Source organism: Gymnoscopelus braueri (genome assembly GCF_963280865.1).
Source record: "Gymnoscopelus braueri genome assembly, chromosome: 21".
NCBI classification, from domain to species: domain Eukaryota; kingdom Metazoa; phylum Chordata; class Actinopteri; order Myctophiformes; family Myctophidae; genus Gymnoscopelus; species Gymnoscopelus braueri.
In genome coordinates, this window is record NC_137623.1 from 36,370,719 (window position 1) to 36,389,576 (window position 18,858).

An 18,858-nucleotide genomic window follows, 5' to 3' on the forward strand; every position below is an offset into this window, starting at 1 on the left:
GGACACACCGACAGAAATGCTCTCGTCTTCGGCCCAGGAAGACAGTACAACTAGTACTACCGATTGGAATTCATGCTGTTTGTGTCACGATGTGAGACAAGTGTTTGGACCCAAGTACAGAACCAGGCAGGCAGGCAGGCAGATCAAGTTCAATGGTGATTTATTATCAAACTTGCAATATAAGTTGTCAATACAGCAGGACATACAAGGCAGGACACAACATGACAACAACTATAATCTGACAAGGGAACACTGAACACAGGGAGGTTTAAATAGACACAGGACTAACAAGACACAGGTGAACTCAAAGACAATCAACACAGGGATTGGCTGGGAGACTAACAGGACACAGGTGGAGAAACGAGTAGTCACAGGGAGGAGAGACAAGACAGGTAGCAAACACTAGGGCAGACAGGAAACACTAGGAACATAACTACACAATAAGAGTACAAGGAGACAGATCCTGACAGTACCCCCCCTCAAGGGATGGATTCCAGACATCCAAAAAAAACAATGTCAGAACACCTAGCAGGGTGGGTGGAGGGAGGTCGGAAAGGAGGGGCTCAAAACCAAAAACTGGACTGGCAGGACCAAGTCAGGACAAAAACATTGGACTGGCATTGGGCAAGGCAAGAAAACAATGCTAAACATAGGCGGACACAAAACTAACAGACTAACTGATTGGGAGACACACAGACATACATGCAGACAAGCACATAGACAAACAGACAGGCACAAGATGAGACAAACCAAGAGACAAACATACTAACTGACAGACAGACAGACAAGCGGACAAACAGGCGGTCTGACATAACAGGTAGTTGAACAGGATAGAAGGGGAACTAAAGGACTGGGGAGTAGACAGACGCACAAGAAGACTGGCATACAAACTAGCAGACATACAGACAGAGAGACAGGCAGACAGACAAATTGGAAGAGCAGTCAACGAACTGGCCTGTGGACCAACTGAACCTCTTGCAGAGGGGCATGGAGCTCTAGAGCCGAGCAGAGGGGGCTGGGGAGAGGTAACAGTCTGTGGAAACTGGGGCCCTGAGACCCGGGGAACAAAAGGGCTGATAAGCGGTGGGACTGGGGGCGAAGACTGACCTCTGGAGTGCCGGTGGAAGTTCATAATGTTCAGATTGGTCAGGTTTGTCAGCTGAGAAAGCTGACAGGGGTTCAGGTGGAGCAGAAGGCGGTAGCGGGGCCTCAGTGGCAGTGAGCTGCTGTAGCGGAGCCTCTGTAGTGCTGAGCTGCGACGGCGGAGCTTTAGTGGCGGCACGCTGCGGCGGCGCCTCTATGGTGCTGAGCTTCGACGGCGGAGCCTTAGTGGCGGCGAGCTGCTGCGACGTGGCCTCTTTGGCGCTGAGCTGCGGCGGCGTGGCCTCTGTGACGCAGAGCTGCGGCGGCAAAGCCTCTGCGGCAATGAGCTGCGGCGGCGGGACCTCTGCGGCGCTGAGCTGCGGCGGCGGGACCTCTGCGGCGCTGAGCTGCGTCGGCGAAGCCTCTGCGGCGCTGAGCTGCGTCGGCGGGACCTCTGCGGCGCTGAGCTGCGTCGGCAAAGCCTCTGCGGCGCTGAGCTGCGTCGGCGAAGCCTCTGCGGCGCTGAGCTGCGGCGGCGAAGCCTCTGCGGCGCTGAGCTGCGGCGGCGAAGCCTCTGCGGCGCTGAGCTGCGGCGGCGAAGCCTCTGCGGCGCTGAGCTGCGGCGGCGAAGCCTCTGCGGCGCTGAGCTGCGGCGGCGAAGCCTCTGCGGCGCTGAGCTGCGGCGGCGAAGCCTCTGCTGCGCTGAGCTGCAGCGGCGAAGCCTCTGTAACGCTGCTGGGCGGCGGCTGAGCCTCTGTGACGCTGCTGGGCGGCGGCTGAGCCTCTCTGGCGCTGGGCAGTAGCAGCGTCTCGTCATCGCTGGGCGGGGGTGACTCTGTATCGCTGGGCAATTGGGTGCGCCGGTGGCGACGGGAGCGGCGGCGACCAGACCTCTTACGAGGCTTCAACTGGGCACTGGCAGAATTGGAAACACGACCCAGGACGATGTTCTGGTCACCTACCCCACTTGGACCTCCCAGAGCCAGGCTGGTGCCTAGGTATGGGTCATCATCTGAATCTGGGTCAGAATAAACAGGGACTTTGACCCTGCTCTGGATATAGCTCATCAAGTCCATGGGCTGGATCTTCTGTGGGGCAGAATTGGGGCTGGCAGGTTGCAGGTTCAGGGCCCCGATCCTGACAGGAGGAGCAGGCTGGGAAGCAGGGGAGACAGAGCTGGACTGGAGATAGGCCTTTAGCCTTTCCTGGACAATGTTCAAATGAGGAACAAAATGGCTGACCCAAGGTCTCTGGCTGAACCATTGCTTCTGATCCGAAATGCTCCGTTCCATTTCAGCATGCTGGTTGGGAGGAGAAGTAATGAGGCAGGCCACCACACGGTCAAACTCCTCCACTCTTTGCTGAAAAAGTCTCTGTTCTGCTGGGTCCATTTGGTCAGATTATACTGTCACGATGTGAGACAAGTGTTTGGACCCAAGTACAGAACCAGGCAGGCAGGCAGGCAGATCAAGTTCAATGGTGATTTATTATCAAACTTGCAATATAAGTTGTCAATACAGCAGGACATACAAGGCAGGACACAACATGACAACAACTATAATCTGACAAGGGAACACTGAACACAGGGAGGTTTAAATAGACACAGGACTAACAAGACACAGGTGAACTCAAAGACAATCAACACAGGGATTGGCTGGGAGACTAACAGGACACAGGTGGAGAAACGAGTAGTCACAGGGAGGAGAGACAAGACAGGTAGCAAACACTAGGGCAGACAGGAAACACTAGGAACATAACTACACAATAAGAGTACAAGGAGACAGATCCCGACAGTTTGTGCCAACATAACATGGGTGAAAAGTTAGTTGATGCCACTAGCAGTGGTTATGTGACATTGGCTACCAATATTCCCCAGTTCCACAAAATGAACTGCATGCCAATTCCTTTTAACCCAAAGCGACTCGATGACGGTGATGGAATTCAGTTGACACTTGAGAGGAACAAAGCCAAATATCACACATCATGCTCAATAACGTTTAAATCATCTAAATTGGGAAGAAAAAGGAAGTTCATGTCCACATCAGAGAAGTGTGGATGTAAAAAAGCATGTTCTGGACACTGCAAATGCTTTAAGTTTGGACTTATCTGCACACCCCTCTGTGGTTGCAGTTGCTAGTACACTGGCCTGTCACTTGCCCAGCCACCATTATAAATGAGAATGTGTTTATAATGACTTAATAACAAAACAAAAAGTAAGCACTAAGCTTTACCAAGCTAATAAATCACTTTCAAATGTTCCATAAATGGATTCTGTGTATGGTAATTAATACAAATACATGTACTACAAGCTCATATGGATAAACCATAAGCAAATGAACATTTCTGCAATTTATCGGCAGCCATATTGGAAAATATGCCGCCATATTGGAACCTAATGTTATTTTTTATCTTACTTGGTAGGAATACCTCCAGAACATATTCTCTTACATTAAAATAAGCCCCAGCAAAGCGATATAGCCCAACACATTGGCCCAGTTGCAGCCACTTTGAAAACTGGTGGTGGCCATCTTGAAATCTTAGGAATTCCGCGTGGCCAGAGGTTGATTATCAATTAGGGTCATATGAAGGTCATCTGTGCCAAATTTCGCGCTTGTATCACCAAGTGCACTATGGTATCAATTTTCCGCCTAGCTATACAACATGACTGAATAAATTAATATGCGTGCAATTGTTAAAGATAACATGAAATGCTTATTTGAGAGTAGTTATTTTCAATGTATGACATACTTCATTGTGAAAATAGCAATAATACAATCTCACAACTTTTTGGATAGCAACGCTTTGTGAGCTTGTAGATCGGCTACTTTCACTAGTTTTGGTACCAAGGAGACATCACATTTCTCTATTGGTAAATGCTTTGTGAACCACTGATCTTAGTGTTAGTGATACACGGGCTCGGTTCATGGCAGAAGGCAAGAGTCTATTCCCACGTCCCCCCATGTCCATTGCCGCATTGACAAATGACAATGCATTGGGCGCTTAAAGTTAAATATTTCCAAAACTACAAATGATTTCAAAGAAAGAATCTCAAGCATGCATGTCCACAGTAAGGTGGAATTTTAAAATTGTGAATCAAGTTTATAGGTTAAAGTATGAAGGAACAGCGAGGTGCCAAAGTTTTCAGATATACGTTTTAAAAGTTAAATATCTCAAAAACTACAAAACATTTCAAAGTAAAAAGTTCAAGCATGTGTGTCCACATTAAGCTGAATTATAAAAAGTGTGAATTGGCCATTTAAATGCAAAAAAAGTTATTGGACCCATGGGAGCCAGATTGCTTAGATGCCGAGGTGCCTGTGCTGGGAATCGATCCCATGACCTTGTGGTCTGTAGTCAAGAGCTCTTCCGACAGAGCAAACCAAGCACACCGACTTCCGTACATTGACATTACATGAACGTGATGGGTCATTCCACCAAATTAATTAAAGGCATTTGGCTCATGCACTTTACAAGTGGGCTTATTGTCAGCAACAGCCAAGAACACAGGAGTCTATCCCTATTACAGCACTAGACCCCAGGGAGACAGACACATGCTGATTTGCCATTTCCAGGATTCGATCATATTCGACCTTGTTGTTCAGAGTCAAGAGCTCATGTAATGTCAATGTACAAAGGTCAGTGTGCTTGGTTAGCTCTTTCAGAAGAGCTCTTGTCTTCAGACCACAAGGTCATGGGATCGTATCCCAGCACATCTGAGTAATCTGTCTCCCACGGGTCTAATAACCTTTTTCTATTTATATTTTTTACTAACTATTTAACTATTAGGAAATGCTGAAACGTGATTGCACATTAGGTATCCAGACTATCCCTCTCCCGGCAGACCTAAATCACTAATGTGACAGCCTGTGAGTCCGAAGGTTGAGAGTTCGATTCCTGTCTATGGCCATGGGTTAAAGTGTCCATGAGTAATGTTCTTAACCCTGGGGCCTGTTCCTCAAAAGGTGAATTAAAAAAGCCTGGCCTTAAGCCAAATCCAGGCTTGACAAAGTCGGGTCCGAAAAGCCTCGTTTATTCCGTTCCTCAGACGCCAAGCCAGGCTGAAAAGGAGCAACTTTGTCGAGCTAGGCTATGTCAAGCCAGGCTGTGTCCAGCCAGGGGGCCGTGACGGGATGAGTGGGGGGGACGGGACGGGACGAGACACGCAATAAATAACCCCACATTTGCAAGACCACTTTGGTAGAGGTTTGGGTTGTGTAGTTACCTTGCCATCATGATGTAACTCCAAAGGTGGACAAGAAATAAAAAATAATTTCTCCATTGACTAGAAATTGATAATTTAAAATATGCTCCTCATTGACTTACAAAGAGGCTCCTTTAAACCCATAACTAATAATTTATATATAATAATAATAATAATAATAATAATTTATATAATTATATATATATATATATATATATATATATATATATATATATATATATATATATATATATATATATATATAAATGATTAGTTACGGGTATATGTTTTTTATAATATTTAAAAAAAAATGTAATATATTATCAAACATCTAACAACAAGATGAACTATAGTGTTAACTATAACAGAGTGACAATTACATATCACATGAGTCATTGTGAAACAATTATGATTATGATTCATGGTCACACACTATTTCAGTAATTAATTTGATTATATCTTATTGTATTTATTTCATTTTATTTGAATGCAGGGTCATTAAAATGAGTCCATATACAAACACATGTTTTGAATTAACTGTGGAAAAACTTGAAGAACAAGGCACTAGATTAAGTAAGCTTGGCTGTTAGCCTGCTCCTGACCAGGCTAACTTCACAGCTAAATTGCCATGGTAACTAAGCTAGGCTTGCTTCAATTCTCTTTTGAGGAATCGGATAAGGCTAAACTTAGCCAGGGTGAACTGGCTAAACTAATCTTCAAGATAATTCACCATTTGAGGAACCGACTCAGCTCTAATCCTGGCTAAATTAAGCCAGGCTAGGTGGAAAAGCCAGGCTTTAGCTCTAATTCACCTTTTGAGGAACAGGCCCCAGGATTGCTAGCCACAATCCCTCAGCTGTTGCTCATTTTATTGTTAGTTGCATGGGCTGCTTTGTCTCCAAGTCCAATCTATTCTGTTTCTACGTCTTATTGTGCTATTGTTGCATATCGCTTTTTGCCTTTCATGCCTCGAACCCGTTTATCGCTGCTTGCAGCTTTAATTTGAATTGATATTAAGCCTACAGATTTTTTCCAAACAGCACGTAAATCGGTACACAGTATCTCTATAGTCGTGTGATCAAGACCGATCTGTCCAATTTTCCATATTCCATCCCGATTGGCTAAGATTGGCTTCCAAAGGTTGCAGAATTAGTCCATTTTGAACAAAATGCCTCAAATCATGAACGCAGCATGCAATTTCCATGAAATGCTGCACGCACATTCCCACAAGGCCGAGGAAGAAATGCCACCCTTTTCACATTGGCCTGTTATAGCGCCACCGGCAGGTCGATTTTTGCGTATGTAATTTTAGTATGTCCGAATTTAAACCCTACTGCTTAGTAGATACTAAATAGTATGCTGAAAATAGCATAGTGTGTAGTATGTACATTAGTACTGTATGTGGTTTCGGACGCAGCTGAGGTTGTGTGTTCAAGTATTTGTTTGTTTGCTTGCTTTCTTTTTTGTTTGTTTCTTCTTTGTGTGTGTGTGTGTGTGTGTGTGTGTGTGTGTGTGTGTGTGTGTGTGTGTGTGTGTGTGTGTGTGTGTGTGTGTGTGTGTGTGTGTGTGTGTTTTGTTGTTTTCGTTGCCAATTATTCATGTGTGCAGCGTGTCACCGTTGGAAACGTCACCTGTCAATACATTAATACACCATGTGTTACAGTACCTCCACTCTGTCCCTGAAGCCACATAAGGCCTACTTGCGGTACTAGCTCCATCTTCTGGTGGGCATGCGTGACAGAAGCAGAGACGTCTCACATTGCTTCTCTCACACACACACACACGCACACGCACACGCACACGCACAGTGTGCACATTGCTTTGGTTTTCAATAACTACTGTCGCTATAACTTGTCCACTGTTACCATGTAGCCTATATTTCAGAAAATGTTAAGTTAAAAGACCATACAGGCATTAAAGGCCTACATGTCAATATTTTCGAAACATTTGAATGGAAACCCAGTTACTGTCTATTCACAGGTTCAGCCTTACATAGGCCATTTCCGGGCTTTCTCTTTTGTTTAAATTTTCTCCAAAGTCAGAGAGACCCTGGAGATTGTCTCGTGCTCCCAAGTCCCAACTCTACTAACCAATTCAACACATTCTGTGTTGAACAATTATTATGACCATATTTCATTTGTCACCCTGGAAGAAAACATCTCACATATAAAATCCTCCTCCTGTCCTTTAGATATCATCCCCACCACCACATTCATGAAGGAGGTATTGCAGACACTTGGCCCAAATATTTTACCCATTACAAACTGCTCTCTATCCGCTGGCTTGTTTCCCTCTATAGCCTTAAAAGTACCCTGGTTCAACCGTTACTGGAGCCCCTGTTTTTTTAATAATTTAGACCGATTTGTAAGCTTACATCTTTTCTTCCATTCGTACGCTTTAAAATTTTGAAAAGATTGTCTACACTCAAATGATTTCCTTTATGAATTTTAATACCGTTTTGGAGGACTTTAATCTGACTTTCGGGCATTCCAAAGTTTTGTGACCTTTGTTAAAGGTCACAAATGATGTATTACTGGCTGCAGATTCTGGTGACTGGGCAATTTTAATCATCATTGATGTTAGCTCCGCTTATGACACTGCTGACCATTCCATTTAAGTACACTGTTTGGAATAATAGGTTGGTATTGGGAATCGGCCACTACTAGTGCCACTACTTACAGTCGCTTACTACTTAGTCTGGTTAGGATTTAGATGTGAAAATGTTCAATAGTGGATTCCAACCAGGAACTTTATGTATATAACGTGGCATATCTCTCATTCTATAGAGGCATGGGAGATGTTAAAGGGATATTTCACTTTCAAAAATATTGTCATTTTATCGTCTACTCTGGCTTTTGTGAGCCCCCCAGACAGTTTTTAAGTTGCTTGATTCAGTATTTAGATATTTGTTAAAAATGGAGTTTGAAGTTACAATGGGTTTGTATAGGTAGGGGGCGTGTCTGATAAAATGAATATCAAATATCTAAATACTGAATCAAGCAACTTAAAAACTTTTTTTTTTTTAAAGTTTTTTTAAAAGTGAAATATCCCTTTAAGGATATTTTAATACTTACATACTGTAGTTTGTGAAAAAGGTCCAAAAGCCAAATTTGAACCAACAACCTTGTGTTAATGAAACAACAATTCATCTCCTGCCTCCGAGACAGTTGTGACAAATACCTACCTCCATCGGTCGGTCAGTCGGTCGGTCGGTCTGTCTGTCTGTCTTCCTTCGGCAGTCCGGCCTGGTGGAGACAATAACATCTGCATTATAAGATCAACACAAGGGACATGCACTTGCACATCATGCCCAGCAGACGGTGATACAATCTCTACACCTCTGACTTCCACTTCAACTCTGGAACCTGCCCTCTACAGAAATGTGCAGAAGACACCTCCATTGCTGCATCACGGATGACAACATGGAGGAGTACAGAGCTGAGGAGTAACTCTCACAAAATATAAGTGCATTCTGACGTGGAATTTCAAAATAAAATCCTTCTAAAGTGTCACAATAGTATATAAATTTTGTATCTATATATTGTAACTATCTTTATTTTGGTAATTAATGTCCTACTTGATCATACTAAAGCGTCACACGAAGACATCAAAAGTGGCAGATCTGCAAGCTTGAGCTTGTAGATCTGCAACCTTTGCTATGTTTTGCACTTGAATCCTGAAAAGTAACAGTTTTGGACATAATGAGGTTTCCACCCGACAGAGAAAACATAAACAATGTATTTAGTATTTAAAGTGAAGAGGTACCACTTTCCATACAGTATTTATCGACATGTTCTTTCCAATTACAAGTCACTCTTTTCTGTGATATTTCAGCTCATCATCATGGGGTGACTGTCTGCTTCATGGCTGTGACTGAAAGCAAGAACTGATTTGTGCTGCAGAGTTCTCACATTGTGTTGATGATTGGAGAACATTGTTGATGGCCTGTCATAGTAATGATTATTATTTGCATTTCAAGCCACTGCAGAACATTAACCCATTGAGACCTGAAGCCAATTCTACATGTCTCCTAAATCTCAACAGTTTTCTGAAAAACGTATGTTTCTATATCAGTGGTGCTCAATCTTTTTCATGTCAAGGACCCCCAAAATTATATGTATTTGGCCGCAGACCCCCATCAAAATGTTTTGTTCCAGAGACCCCCAGAAGCAAAGATTTGAGTTAAAAATGTTCGCTTTAAAAAAATATGTATTCAAAGATTTGCACACATTTTCACGATTTTTCAAAAATAGTAGATCTACAAGCTCGTAGCGCGGCACTCGGAGGTATTTTGATTAGTATTATGTTCTAGTGGTGTTTTGATTAATATTATGTTAGAGATGCTTTACTATTCAAAGTGTCGCTTATCAGGATGTTCTCTGTCTCTCTGTCTTTTACTCTCCTTTGCCAGTCTCTCCAAAATACATTTGGAGAGATTGTATTACATTTACATACAGGATTGTGAAAATCGAAGCTGCCAGGAAAATGAACACATCGAATGAATCCTCTGTCGTCACCACCATTAACATCGTAGACATCACCAGCACAACAATCAACCTGGTCCTGGGAGTCCCCATCAACAGCTGGGTTCTGTGGCTGGTATTAACCGGACCAGCTGGTGCAATAGCCTCAAACATCTTCACACTCAATCTGAGTGTATGTGAGATCATCTTCAGCTTGTTACATCTTCCCCTTGTTATCAAGAAAATTCCCCTCTTTAAATTATTCACTGATGGATTCATGTTCACTGGACGTCCGCTCTTCCAGAGCTGTATCTGCGTAGAGAGATTCATGGCAGTGGTTCACCCAGTGCTCTTCCTCAAGTCCAAACCCCTCAGGTACCGGGTGGCTTGCTCTGCGTTGGCCTGGTTGGTCAGCATTGGGGTTTCACTATTGTACATGCTGTTGGGTCGTAGTATGATATTGTTTTATGTTCATTTGGGTAAATGCCTATTTTTCATGTCAGTCATGCTGTTCTGCAGCCTCGCCATTCTCAGGGTTCTGAAACAGCCCATGCCAGGGGAGATGGGGAGGGAGAGGGACAACAGCATGAAGAGAAGAGCCTTCATTATCATCTGCATGATCATGGTGTCATTTTTGGGATCTTATTTTATTTGGTGCATTATTGTCACTTTTTTTAGTCGAGGACACTTCACGTCAGATGAAATGGATTCAGTTGAAGATTTATGCTTTTTCGTCAATGTGGTCACTGGGTTGGTTCAGCCACTGCTGTACCTCTGCCATAAGACTGGAAAACTGCCCTGTGTCAAACCTATACAAGATACATAGTTAATCACACACAGAGGCCCCTATTCCATCGGGGTTGAACCGGTTCAGAGTGTTTTCACTGAAAATGAATTGGTTCAGAACCCTAAGTTTGTTCGGAACTGGGAACTAAAGTGGGCGTGTCACTATTCTACAGGTTGGAATATGCAGATGATATAAACAATGGCAAAAGCAAGTGAAAAATCATCATTTTAAAAAAATAAAAGGGAAACTGTAACTGGCATTGACGATAGTATTTCCCCCGTTAAATGGACATTTTGACCGGTCATATTCGACACATTGCTGGAACCAAACCTGGGGCAACTGGGTACACCTGCCCCTAATTACAATGGTGCTTTAAACTGATGGAAACACAAGCCGGTTTTGCGTCCGGTTCCGTGAAAGAGCCAAGGTTCCAAGACTCTATAGAACAGAACCAGTTCTAGAACAAAAGTTATTTTGGTGGAAAAGGGGCCTACAGTGAATAATTATGAGTTACAGTATATTATTTCATTCAAGTACAGGGAAGGGTCATGGCTAGTAGAAGGTGACCCTATTTAATGTTACATAATGATATCCTATATTCTGTTTTATTGTCTATTCTTATTATTGTATCTATGTATCTCATATCTCTACAGTATGTTTCTTGTCTTGGTCTGCTGTAATGTTATCTTGTTTAGCAAAGCACTTTGTTTCAAAAAGTACTATGTGAATATAAATATAGTTCAATATTGTTAACAAATAATCCACATACTGTCATTGTGACCACTAGATGTGTGAAGGTGGGTTTTCATGCACCAGTTGTGTTGTTTCACCAACTGTTCCAGTACATTGCTAAGCTTCAGTAAAGTGGCTACGGCTAGTCTCTTGAGAAATACGTTTTTAAGTATTTATGTGTTGGTTTCCACAAACAAACAATATAAAAAAAAACTCTTTTACAAGTAAAAGGCCTGTGTTAAAATGTTACTTGAGTAAAAGTACATAAGTATTGGCATCAAAATGTACTCAAAGTACCAAAAGTAAAAGGTACTAAAATGTTTGAAAATAGCAGATCTACAAGCTCATAACACGTTGTGACGCGTTGTGAGCTTGTAGATCTGCCATTTTCAAATAGCCTATGTGTAAATTAGGGATGAAGTAGTTAATGTATGTTTTATAATATAATGTATATATATCTGCAAAGTAACTAGTTACTTTACTTTAACGAAGTAAAAGTACAATATTTGCCTCTGAGATAGTGGAGTGAAGTAAAAGTACTGGAAATTGGAAATACTCTAGTAAAGTAAAAAATACCTCAAATATTTACTTAAGTACAGCACTTGAGTAAATTTACTTTGTTACTTTACACCACTGGAAACAATTAATAGTAATTATTATCATTATACAAAGGCAGGATTCTGTCTCATTGTAAAGAGGTCCAGTTTTACCACGGTTCTCCGTTTACTACTCACTATGGGATATCAGCGCCCTCAGGCGATGAGACAGAGCAACACACACGCTACCGGTGCCAATACTGATTGGCTAAGGGTATGTCACGAGTCCGGAAGACCCGGGAGTATAAAGCTCCCTCGTGACGTAGGCTCTTCCTCTTTTCTCCACTCTGCAAGCGAATGCGCAGAAATTCACACACAAGAAGCAAGACATTTTACAACTTAACCCAAAGCGGGAATACAGAGTATATCCCCACGGGAAAATCCTTGCAAATAAGTTTTCTCCCGGAACTTATTATTAAGTATTTATTTATTACCTATCCTCTCAGTTTTCCTTAATTCTTGGTCTGTTCTGGAAAAGCCGGTTAGCTGAAAAAGCCGGTTAGCTGCTAACACCGGTTAGCAGCTACTAGCTCATTCATTCATTCAGTGGCTAGGCTAATATTAGCAGCTACTAGGCTACGCTACTGGCTAGGCTTTAGCCTGTTGTTTTCCCAGACTGAGGACCAAGATGGAACCACCGAGGTCCTGCGGACGACCGAGCTGTAGCCTCCTCGTCGCCGCAGACGACCCCCACCGCGTCTGTATCTACTGCCTGGGGGTCGACCATGCGCTCACCGCTAAGGAGCGCCAGGGCGAGAGGGACGAGTGCCAAGGGTGCTCGTCCTTCACAAGCCAGCAGCTCGACGCCCGGCTGGACAGGGTAGAGACCCTGGTCCGCTGGGTCAGGGAAGACTCAGCCGGAGCTTCCGCCGCCACCGGCACAGGGACCCCAGGAGTGCCGCCCGAGAAGACACTCATGGGACCCCCACCGGTGCCGACGCCGAAGATGAAGCGGCTAGCGGCGACGACGCTGACGCCACCCTCCGCCGCTGCGCATATATCGCCGCCGCAGCTAACTAGCAGCGCCTCCACCTCCCCCCGTCGACACTACGACTGGGCTGCTTCGCTGGCCGACAGCGAGGAGTCACTGGCCTTCGAGGAGCTGGAGGACGAGTTGGACCTCGCGTCTTACCAGGAGGTCCAAGAGGTGTCCATGGCGAGCGCCGACGGGGTAGGCGAAAACCCCGAAACCGTCGAAGAAGTGGTCGTCGAACCGGTAACGGCGGTGTTCAAGCGGGCCATCGCCAGGTGCGGTTTGGTGCAGCCCGTGGAGAGCCGCAACGCCACCGCTACTGCAGTAGGTTTCCAGGGCTTGGAGGCTCCACCAACACGGGTGGTGGAGTCCAAGAAGCTCCCTGAAGCAATGGGGTTCAAGACGGCCTTGATGAGCTCCTGGGGGGATCATCAAGACCCGCAAAGGCTAGCCTTCCCCATCGACCTAATCTCCGCCAGGGACCTGGGGCTGATCGAAGTCCCTCCGATGGACCCGGTACTGGCAGAAGGACTGGAGGACATGCAGTCAGGTACGGTGGTGCTTGGGGGCGCCACACCGTCCTTCTACAATGAAGAATTGAGAAAATCCTCCGCGGCGTTGAAAAAGACCTACGCCGCGGCCGGACAGGTCGCAAAGACCCTCAACGCCGTCACCATCCTCCAGGGCTCCTCTGCCGTGCGGCTCGCGGAGCTGAAGGAAAAATGGGGCGATGACGCGAAGGAGCTGCATCGCTTGAACCAGCTCACCATCTCCTGCACCCAACACGCCATTAATTGGACCGGCCGGGTGTTGAACGACTGCGCGACCATCGAGAGGGTGCGGTGGCTCGACCTCGCCACCTTCACAAAAGTCGCGCAGAAAATCGACGCAAAAAAGAAGCTGCTGGCCCTTCCACTCACAGCAGGTAACCTCTTCTGCGGGGCAGAAAAGTACCTGAAGGACTCCACGGAGTCGGCGAGGGCCCGGAAAGAGGCAGCGGCGGGTCTTTTGGCCCCGAGGTCTCCCCAACCTGGCAGACCCCGCCAGGAGAGGTCTGCCTTAAGGGGGAGACTCTCCTCGCCTCGCCAATCCAGCGCCAGCGGCAGCTCCCGCAACTCCTCAGCCCGTCCCACCAGAGTGGAAGGGCCCATGTCGCTGGGAGTCGGCGACGTCCGTCGCAAGGACCTCCGCTCCCCCCCTCCCCCTTCTTCCCCCAGATCCACTCGACGCGGCGGCGGGAGAGGACGTGGTCGCGGGCAGCGTGTTTGACATTTGCCCCCCGGTGTTACCGGTTGTTCGGCTGCCCCCCCCACATCCACACGGATGGAGTGGGGGGGGATTAGCCCCCCTGGTCACCTCGGGAAAAAGACTTGGCCTTTTCATGGCCCCGACGGAAAACAAGCGACAGAAAGTAACAGTGTTACAGAGCCAGGCCTCTGCTGTTTTAACCTGTCCACATGTTGTTTGCCAGGGTGTTTGTGTGTCAAGTGTGTTTCAAATAAATGTTCTGAAAAATACAAAACCTCTCATTCTTTCACCCGCCTCAGAGCGGCGATGCGGAGGGACCCCCCTTGGGGGGGCCCCTCCGTATCAATGCCCTCCAACCATAAGCCCACAGCGCTTGGACAGTCCCTTTGGAGACTGTCCAAGCGCTGCTGGGATGAATATTGTGCATGCTATGAACAAGACAAAGGTATTAAATCCATTGCTAATTCTAAACGCCAATGTACAAGGGTCACGCCAAAATTTCCATTTTTACCATCCATCCAGCAGAGGGCGCCAGAGGCCCACTGTGAAAAGGAAGGTTTACAAAATGGCGGCGCGGGCCGGGGGTCACCCCAATGTTTACAGCCTGCCGTGCACCGTGTCACGCCAGCCTCTGGAGGGCAACAGAGTGCCTCCGTCAGTAGAGGCGGATCCGTCGCTCCCTTTAGTCAGGCCGAGGGGCCTAGACAAGATGGCGGCGGACCTTGTAGGCAACAAGGGGATAGTGTGGAACACTTCCGCACTAGGCCACGTGATCTCTTCACGCAGAACGTCAGGATCGACGCGACCTCCTTTGTCTCTAGCGAGCTCCACAGCTGTAGCTCCGCTGAGCAGAGTTTTAGCGTCTCCGGTTCCCATGGTCACGGTTTCACGACCAGTGAAACTAGCGACGGCAGCATCCAGCAATAAGCCTCTCGCTCAATGCTTGGATCAATGGAAACTTTGCAAGCCGTCCCCTTGGGTGCTGCGCACCGTTCACAAGGGTTACAGACTGCAGTTTGCCAGGAAGCCGCCCATGACAGACAAGGTATTGTACACTCGAGCGTCGGGCCAAGCGGCCAAAACCTTAAGAGAGGAGGTAGCCTCCCTTCTAGACAAGGGCGCGATAAAGAAATTATCTCCGGATCAGAACCGACTGGGGTTCTATTCGGAATATTTTCTGGTGAAAAAGAAAGGGGGGGGCGTAAGACCCATATTGAATCTGAAGGGACTCAACAGGTTCCTGGAGGTTTTTCATTTTCAAATGCTAACGACCGTGAAGTTATTACGCACGGTGCGTCAGGGCGACTGGTGGACAAGTATCGATCTGAAAGATGCTTACTTCCACATCCCAATTTATCCCCCGCACAGAAAATTCCTGCGCTTCGGCTTCGAAGGGGAAGTGTACGAGTACATGGTTCTCCCTTTTGGTATGTCGTTGAGCCCACGGGTGTTTGTGAAGTGTACCAACGCGGCCATTGCTCCACTACGGAGACAGGGAATCCGTCTGTCGACCTACATCGACGACTGGTCGACTGGACGCAGGCTCGGAGGAGGAGGTGGCACGGCACACGGCCGTGGCCATCTCCCATCTGACGTCACTGGGTTTCACAATCAACGTCAAGAAGAGCGTTTTGGTTCCGTCCCAGCGGGCCACCTTCCTGGGAATCTCGCTGGATCTCGAACACGCTCAGAGCACATCTATCCAAGGAGAGGACAGACAGCGTTTTGGCTTGTGTGAGATCTTTCCGCCTGGGGCGGAAGGTTACTTACAAACAATGCATGCAAGCAGTAGGTCTCATGGCCTCAGCCATTCACTTAATCCGCTTAGGCAGGCTCTACATGAGACCCGCTCAGAGGTGGCTGAGGGCCCTTCGGATCCCACCCACCTCAGGTCGTCGGCTTGTGATGGTGTCTCCATGGTGTGTGGAGGCACTCAGACCATGGTCACTGGCAGCCTTTCTGTCCCAGGGGGTCAGTATAGGAGCTGTGATTTCGTGGAAAGTCATCACCACGGACGCCAGTTTGACTGGGTGGGGTGCCGTCCACGAGGGCAGGTGGACCAGGGGACTGTGGGATCCGACACTGCAGTCGGCTCACATCAACTACCTGGAACTGCTGGCGGTTTTCCTCGCTCTGAAACATTTCGAGGCACAGATCTTGGGTTGTCATGTCGCGGTCAGAACGGACAATACGACAACCATGTGTTTTATCAACAAGCAGGGAGGCTTGACCTCCCTGGTGTTGGATGGTCTAGCACGCAAGATAACATTTTGGTGCGAGTCACGGCTCGCGTCCATACGGGCGTCTCATGTACCGGGCCTCCTGAACTTCGGAGCGGACTTGCTGTCCAGGGGCGGTCTCCGGTACGGGGAATGGTCACTCCACCCGGTAGTGGCGAAGGATATCTGGCGCAGATTCGGTCACCCACGGGTCGATTTGTTTGCCTCCGAAGAGAACGCGAAGTGTTATCGGTTCTTCTCAGTGAAGAGGGGGGACCGTTCCATGGGCATGGACGCCTTGGCACACAGTTGGCCGAGCGAACTGCTTTATGCCTTCCCGCCAATGGAGTTGATCCTCCCCACCTTGGAGAGGGTCAGGCTCCAGGGGTTGTCGGTGTTGCTGGTGGCTCCAGCATGGGGCACGTGGAGGTCGGAGATAGCTCCGCTCCTTTACGATACGCCTCTGCCCCTCCCTCCCAGGGCAGACCTGGTGAGGCAGGGAGGGAACGAGCTGTTCCACGAGCGCCCTCAGGACCTAGACCTATGGGTTTGGCCCGTGAGAGGGCGAATTTGAATTCATGTGGCTTCCCCCCTGACGTGGTGGCTACCATCCAGGGTGCGAGGGCCATGTCCACAAGGGACGCTTACGAGGTCAGATGGAATATGTTCGCATCTTGGTGTCTGGAGCAGTCACCAGTGGTGGTGGCTGTCCAGGCCCCGGTGGGCAGCATTCTTACTTTTCTACAGGGAAGGCTAAATCAGGGTTTATCCTTCTCGACGGTGAAAGTATATTTGGCTGCCATTTCGGCTTGCCACCTAGGTTTCGACGATGGCAAGACGGTGGGTCAGCATAACTTTGTGCGCCGATTTATGAACGGCGCCAGAAGAGCTAGACCGGTCAACAGGCCACTGTTCCCAGTCTGGGATTTGACGGTGGTGCTGGAGGCACTGTGCCGTCACCCGTTCGAGCCTTTTGAGTCTATGGACCTGAAGGTCATTAGTCTAAAAACGGTCCTTTTGGTGGCCCTGTCCACGGCTAAACGGGTCAGTGACTTGCATGCGCTCTCGGTGAGCCCGGAGTGCATGAATTTTCTGAACAACGACAGGAGGGTTTTGCTTAAACCAAATCTGGCGTTCGTTACAAAGACCGGGGTGGTGGCCCCAGATCCGGTTGAATTGGTGGCTTTTCATCCGCCTCCCTTCGCTTCGGCGGAGGACAGGCGGTTACATTGCCTCTGCCCGGTGAGAGCCTTGAAGCTCTATTGCCAGAGGACGGCGGCCAGTCGCTCATCGACACAACTCTTTGTCTCTTTTGGCGTGGGGGTTCAGAGGAAGGCGGTCACCAAAGCGACGCTTTCTAGATGGATCTGTGATGCCATTAAGCTGGCTTATGTGAGTAGTGGTGTCCCTGTCCCGGGGGGTCTGAGGGCCCACTCTACTAGAGGCATGGCTACGTCCTGGGCTCTCTACAAGGGAGCTTCGATCCAGGAGATTTGTGCGGCTGCAAATTGGTCGTCACCGTCGACTTTTGCGGCCTTTTACAGTCTGGACGTGGCGGCGTCATCAATGGCGCACGCTGTCCTGGGTGTGGCTGCTGCCTCCAGGTCAGTGGAGGATAGGGAGTAGGCTTGGGGCCTTTTCTCCGTATCTTCCGACTTCCTCTTTAGGTTTCCTTGGGACCAGCAGGGCTGTGTCTTGGGGATAGGGCCCTGCTCCTCATTATTATGAGGCGGACTGTGTCTGCCTGTTAGTGAATAAGGCAGACTCTAGAGTCTGTCAGGGCCTACTCTTGTTATCTATCCCACACCCCAGCCCGGTGGGCTGGGGGGGCGCCCAGGGGCCGTGAGGTCGTGGACCTATGGCCTGGGGGTCTTAGGTCACGTCCGGGGGGGACGTGACCTAGGAGCTGAGGGGCGTGCGGGGTTGTCAGGGTTGTGTGGCTCATTACCTCAAGGGGGGTTTATGAATCCCATAGTGAGTAGTAAACGGAGAACCGTGGTAAAACTAGAGAATGTACGAATGTAACCCCGGTTTTAGTAGGTTCGGAGTTTACTACTCACCAGACACCCCTTTCTGTGCGCATTTGGCATGCAGAGAGGAGAATGTTAAGAGGAAGAGCCTACGTCACGAGGGAGCTTTATACTCCCGGGTCTTCCGGACTCGTGACATACCCTTAGCCAATCAGTATTGGCACCGGGAGCGTGTGTGTTGCTCTGTCTCATCGCCTGAGGGCGCTGATATCCCATAGTGAGTAGTAAACTCCGAACCTACTAAAACCGGGGTTACATTCGTAACCTCTAGTTTCCGTCCAATCACCAATCACAACCAGTCCTTCCGAATAAAATTACTTATTTCTGAAGTTCAAACAATGTTTTGCTCCTTGTTGGGCCCAATACATGAAGCAGAATATGGCAACGTCATATTTATACAACTCAAGCAGATAACGTAGTCTGTAATGCTGTTAATGGCACACCTATTCTCTGATTAACTCTGCCCTATCGTCAGCAGTAAGCTCTTTAAAAAAAAAAAGGAAAAGTCTCAACACTGTGTGTGTGT